This window comes from Solea solea, chromosome 14 (assembly GCF_958295425.1).
Source record: "Solea solea chromosome 14, fSolSol10.1, whole genome shotgun sequence".
NCBI lineage: Eukaryota > Metazoa > Chordata > Actinopteri > Pleuronectiformes > Soleidae > Solea > Solea solea.
This window is the reverse complement of record NC_081147.1, coordinates 19,197,977-19,204,690: the sequence shown is the minus strand read 5'-3', so window position 1 is coordinate 19,204,690 and position 6,714 is coordinate 19,197,977. Positions and strand designations below refer to the sequence as shown.

General features: G+C 36.6%; 1 protein-coding gene across 1 annotated transcript in view; it reads left to right on the top strand.

The window, feature by feature from the left end:
- Positions 1–1,048: 1,048 nt before the first annotated feature.
- mrpl11 (mitochondrial ribosomal protein L11) overlaps positions 1,049–6,714 on the top strand; it is a 47,436-nt gene continuing 41,770 nt past the window's right edge. Inside the window, exon 1 of the mRNA XM_058650481.1 lies at positions 1,049–1,177. The gene's annotated coding sequence lies outside the window, so the exon portion shown is untranslated. The remainder of the gene's footprint in view (positions 1,178–6,714) is intronic.

The following is a 6,714-nucleotide window of genomic DNA, read 5'->3' as shown; positions in this document are numbered from 1 at the left end:
TAAGCAATATTTGAGTAACAAAAATATCCCAGACATGAAAAACAAGTTAATCCACTTAAAATACATTTCTTTTCAATGGAAAAATGTCTAAAAAAATTAATAATGTATGTAGTCATTCTGTATAAGCCACAAGAATAGGCTACAATTGGGGGGGGGGGGGGAAACAACAGAAAATTAACAATCTTCAGCTTTGTAACGTGATATCCTTTAAATATGAAAAATTAAAATAAAAAATCTGTGTCTCAATAGACTTTTATGGTTTTACACTTTTGATTGTCGCTCTTTTTTTTTTACAGTATTTCTGTTTAAAAATGCTTATTTTATATTGTACATGGTGTATTGATACAAAAAGGTATTGAAAATTACCATAATTATTAACATGTTAAAGCAATATTTGTTGGGAGTGTTTGAGTAAATCTTCAGTCATGTGAAAATGAAAACAAACAAAACACAATGTTCACTATTCAACAGTGATGGGGTCAGGACCCACAGAAATAAATTAGACATTTTTTTTGTATGCAGCTTTTAAAGTTTTATTGTGTTATAATAATAAGAATAATCTATGTAATAATCGCGATTCCACGAGCAGCACAGTGGGTTGAAGAAACACAGCCACTGAGGACAATCATCTGCTCTCACTCACCAGTTCACAGCTCAGTGATTCCGAAAGCAGACAAGACATCATCATAGAAACACAGCAAACATTATACAGAATTCAGATGATGGGACTTACTGTTATATTCTCATGCACACCAGCAGAGCCGCTCCAAGGCATAAACAAGCAAACCAATAGTGTGTGGAATTTATTTTTTAACATAGATTTAAAAGAAATATATCTTTAAATGTATTTAGATATCTAAATATTAGTCTTATTCTGAAGTTATTTGATTTTATTTTGGAATTGCTCAAGTTTAAAAAAAACCAACATTAAACTAGTTTATTTTATTTTTTTTTAATTTTTTTTTTTAATTTAATTTCATTTCATTTCATTCTAACTCAGCTCTCTGCCGTTTCCTGGCAGATGCTGCAGTTGCTCCTCCAGACCAGCAGGTGGCAGCGCTTTGAAACCCAGCCACAAACCTTCCCCTGAGTTCACTCCTCCAACATGTCTGCGCCCTGCAGGATGCAGCGAGCAGCGTGAGTGAACAGAACAAGTGTCACAAACGGTCACAGAAAGGTCAGTTTAACGCTTTAGTTTGACCCGTTTTAAGTGTTTGTTTGATGGTGTTTAACGTGTGTGTCGTGTGAGCGGTGGATACGCAGAGTTGGTTGTGTGGAAATGTCTGTGTTTGGGTGGTGTTTTCTGTTTAAAGTGTGTTGTTGCTCACACGGTACACGGTGTTTGTGGCTGATCTTCATCATTGAATGCACCTGGTTCTTTAGAATGTTTGTCTAAAAACAACAGAATTCAGAGCTGGAAATGTTTGTTTGAGTCGCATTATTTGAATCTTTCAGCTTCTTATGTATTTGTGTCACATTAACACTCATAACAAAGACATAGAGTAAATGAATCTCCTCTCAGAATTGTTAAAAGCTTAAACCTAAGTTTAAAGGTTCTTGCACATTAATCATGTCAAATAAATGCCACAACAGTGACTTTATTCTTGTGAATTTTGGTTCTTTTCTATTGAGCAGATGATTTGGCTCAGCTCACAAAGAAGAGCCGACTCTTTCAGCTCTCCATTTGACCATTTATACCTTTTTATAATTCAGCTGAATGAAGCGCTGTTTTGACTTCTGATTTGTAGTCAACACATCCTTTTTGTACTGAAGTATTCAAAGGTTAACATTACATTTAGTGATATATAATAAATAGGTGAAGTAGAGGCACCTAGACAGACAGTTCTCGTGTGTCTGTGAAGGTTGTTTGTTTACCCTGCTCGACATGACGGCTTAAACTTTTTATAGTTATTGAAATGCATCCAGATGCTGCTTCTGTTCCTGCTGTCATTCAAATTTATATTCACACACTGGACTGCACTCCACTCCTTTTCAGGGCATCCATCTATGAGTGCATCATGCGAGCCGGCTCTTTCAATCGGCACGTTTGCGACCGACACATCACTAATTCTCTGAGATATTTTAAGAAATATCCTATGTCCGATAAAGCCCTTATCAACTGGCCATAATCAATATGACCATAAGTTCTTGATGATGACGGTGAAAATAGAATCACCATTACCACAGTTAAACGATATCAGCAGTACTGCATCAGTTACCCATCACACAACCTTATTACACATATTCTGAGACATAACCAGTTAGTATTAAGGTGGGACATTTTTTAATTTCTACTTTCTTTTTTATTAAAATAATTTGGATTGACAAACTTCACACTTTTCATTTCGTTTGCTTTACCAACAAGTTCCTTCAAATTGTGATGTTCTCAAATGTCTTGTTTTGACCACAAACCAAAATGATTCAGTTTGAATGATTTCTTTGTTATACGGAGCAAAGAAAAGCCAGCAAACACATTTAAGAAGCTGAAAAATCTGAAAGCTTGTTTTCAATTCTTAAAATTGATGATCAAAATGGTAAATAAATAATAATCATAAATAATAATCGATGCAGTCCTTTTGCCATGCTACATATATTAGAACAGTCCTATTAGAATCCATGCGGTCTATACACGTGTATTGACATTGAAGTCATCGACTTACATCATGGAAGTGTGGCATAATCATAACAATGAAGGAGTGAATCATTCTCTAGAACTCAATCTCACTCGTAAACTGCGATAGTGTCCGTTTCTACGTTTGCGGTCTTTTATTAATCAGATTGGAATCTGGAACGGTGTGACTGGTAATCTGAACATAGCCTATGTCCTTGAGGTTGACACCAGCCTGGCTTTAAGTGTGTCTATCTTTGTATTTTTCTTTACTGGTCTGAATCTTGACAGTCCTATTATCAAATATTATGAATCAGTTATTTAAAGTCATCATCACAGGAGAAGCAGCTGTAAGTCATTACATTAACAATGACTTTGTTTGGATAATGCTTCAATAAAAGCTGTTATTAGTAACACCAGTGTACAGCTGCAACTGTTACTTTGCTGCTTTGTTGATTAATCACTTTGTCTTTTGAATAAATGAAAATGCCTCAGCAATAACGTAAACAATTATACAGTAGTTCCCAACACATTTTCTGTGAATTGATTAATTACCAAATTATTTCTGTGCTGTAGCTACTTTACATGGCAGAATGTCTGATGTAAAAAGATCTGTTAATTTTATTTTTTAAGTTTATTTACATTTACTTTTCACTCATGCTAAGATGCATCTCCCACTTACAAATCTGGTTGTAGAAAACATAACCTAACTGGCCAGATTACACCTCAATTAATATATTGTTTTACCTCAGATTTGACAAGTGTCCATAAAGACTTAAAAAAAAAAACAACGCTTAAGTGTTTCTTCAACTTTCACAAATTAGATTAGAATTTATTGATTCCCCACTGGGTAAATAGAGAATATAATAAAACACAATAGAATAGAAATATTACACAATTGTAGTGCAAAAGTATAAAATAAGATGTATAAAAGTAAAAAGACAAGATCAACCAATGGAACCTGTATAATATAATTATTGATAACAAGGGAATATCTGTATGGAGTTTGCATGTTCTCTGTGTGTGTGTGTGTGGGTGTGGGGGTGTGTGTGTGTGTGGGTTCTCCGGTTTCCCCCCACTGTCCAAAAACATGCAATATGGGGATTAGGCAAACTGGACAGTGTGTGAGTGGATGCTTGTTTGTCTCTGTGTCCTTGTGATGGACTGCGATCTGCACCCCCCTCATGTGGAGGATAAAGCAGTAGAAAATGGATGGATGGATAATTATTGATGTAGACTGATTTTTAATTGTGTTTGATTGTGACCCTCTTCCCCCATCTATCGTAGATTTTTACGTTTGTGAAAATTAGTGATTGTCTTTTCAGTTAATGATCAAATTATATCTTCTCTGAATCGTCTTTGGGTGGCTGTTCCCAAAAAACAGTCAATAGAAGAGCTACAACCTGTCCTGTGCCCCGTTGGTATGAAATTCAATAATAATTGACCACTGAATGAAAATGAATTTTTAATGGTTGGAAGGTGAGCGCGACCTGTGCGGCGTAAGTTTATTCGAGGTTCCCAATTTATTTGCCTGATTATATATTGATTCATCTCTTGACAAAGGAGCAGCCATGGCGACCGTCAAACGGCCTGCTACCATTGTAATTTCCAATGATCTAAAGTTGGGATATAATATAATCATGTCATAATAATGCATTTTAGTTGTATTGCACGTAACACACTTGCTCAAAGAGTCTTCACCATAATAACAATAATAATAATGATAATAATTCATAATTTGGTGCAGTTACCGATGTATTTACTGGGTGGGAGTTCCAAAAGGTAGGGGCAGCTAAGCTATGGCAGCCAAACTTCAGATTTTATATTTTAAAGCTTTTATTTCACACATGTTTTGATCTATAGACATCCAGATGAAAGCGGTCAGACGAGGGAAGGGAGAACTTTTAAAGACTCTGCAGTGAAACTGGCCTTCATTCACTTTACCCAAGAGAAGGCCATATATTAAAAAGGACCCATTTAAATAAAACAATATTTATATTCTATTTATGGCATGTTTATGTGAGGTAACATGAGGCCAGGGATTGATGTGAAGGTAAAAAAAAAAAAAGTGAGTTGACTATGACATTGATGAAGAAACCGTTTTATCATGCCTCCATGTGGACTGGTCATCTGTGGTCGATAAATCAGATCCAGCCTCCTTGGTCTTTATGGCTCAGAGTGTTGTAAAATGAGCTGAGTCATTCCTTATGTGAATGACTCGGATCTGATTTGTAGATTTCCTGTAGCTGAAGTGATTCAGGGTCGCCGCCTGTTAATTCTGGTGTCCATCTCCAAGTTCACTCACCCTCATCTCTGCTGTTACATATTAATATCCGCCCGTTATTCTGAGCGGGAGGTCCGGCTGAAGCAGAAGGGGCGACGGCTTCAGAGTTCACAGTGTTTACTGTCACATTCTGGCTGCCGTCACACTTGGCTTGCTGTGTTTCAGCTGTAATTCTGAAGATGGAATGTTAATGTAAAGTCCTCCATGTAGATGCTTGTGAGGTTTTCCCTGCATCTGTGACCACATTACCTTTATTTTTTTTCTTCTCTCTCCTTCCTGACATCGCTTTGATTTTTGCATTTTGGCTTAATATCACCAACAACATTAAGTTGTTCGATTAGGGCTTGGTAATGTGGCCAAAAGGTGATCAAAAAAAAAAAAAAAAAAAAAAAAAATTAAATCACTGAATGCTGATAATTATGCCAATAAATTAAAGATAAAATGGGAAACTCTTAAAACTGATTGCACAGTGTAATGGTGATAGGAAAAGAACAGCCACAATATTTATATTGCTTTCCTGTAAGTCTGTGTTGTTCTCTTTGCCACAAGGACAAGGCAGAAAATCACAGAGGGCAACTATCTGTAATTTGTGATGGCCTTTGTTCTCTACTAGAAAAAATATGACCACAATGCTGCCACAGGATATAAAACAAACTACTAGCCTGCAAAAAAATGACAGACGGTGATCTGAACTGTGTGTGTGGTTCTCCCTTTTCTTTATTTCTCTCCTAGTAATGCATTGTTTTTGTTGTTTGTTGCTTTTTTAGATTTATTCCACGCGCAGGCAGTTTGTAACGCATTCTGTCTTACCATTCAAATACGATGGAGAGAGAGGGAAATGTAATTCAGAGGAGCCAGTAAAGAAAACGGCCTCCCTGGGTTTTGATCACACCCAAGCAGAGATAATGCATGCAGGGTTTTTTAGACTGGGAGTCATCACTATTCAAGTACAAAGTCCTGGGTTGAACACAAACTGCAGTTATGAGCATACTGCTTCAATCGTGCACTTTTTCACTCAAAAGCAATAAAACTGTGCAGAGAATGGATGTTCTTATTAACTGGTCATAGCTTTAAGTGTAACTAAACCACCTTCTCAGGTAAAAAAAAATAAATTATGTGGGGATCTAGTAATGTTATTTTTTTTTACCCAGGAACAAATCTTCGGTTAAGTGTTAAGTAGTAAACTGACGTTACGTTGTTATATACAAGACACAAAGTAGTATATGGGCAAAGCAGTTCTTTTCGGTGTACTGAATCACTAGAATCAGTTAATTAAAAATATTTGTTCAGTACTTCCTCCATCACCGGAGCACAGACTCCGTCTGACACAGTCACTGGACTGAAATACAGCAGCAGGGTTTGTGAGCTTGACTCCTCTGTTAAATATTAAGATTTCAGACATTTCCTTCGTAATTTTGGGAGATTAACCCACGTTTTTAGGATTAAGTCTTTTTAACTGATCTACAGTTCGGCTTAATTTTTGTGTTGGATGTCTCTTCCTGTGACGGCACTCTGACCAATCAGTGGCGGGCAGTCTGGCGACGTCACGCATATTATCTACTCTCAAAAAAGTACCAGGTACTTTGCTAATCACAAACACAACTTAACCGTGCCGTGTTGAGGCGAGGTGAGTAGAGCCAGTGGAAACACACCATTAGTCTACTCTTGTGTCACTAATACACTTCTTTGTCACTAATCACAGCAAGGCTTGTTGTCACAGACTCCTCCCCCTTTTGAAATTTCCAAACCTAAAAAATCTGTTTGAGTTCAAACTATGCAGCCTAGAAGTGTATCAGACTTTATTTTTTGGCTTCTCCCTCTC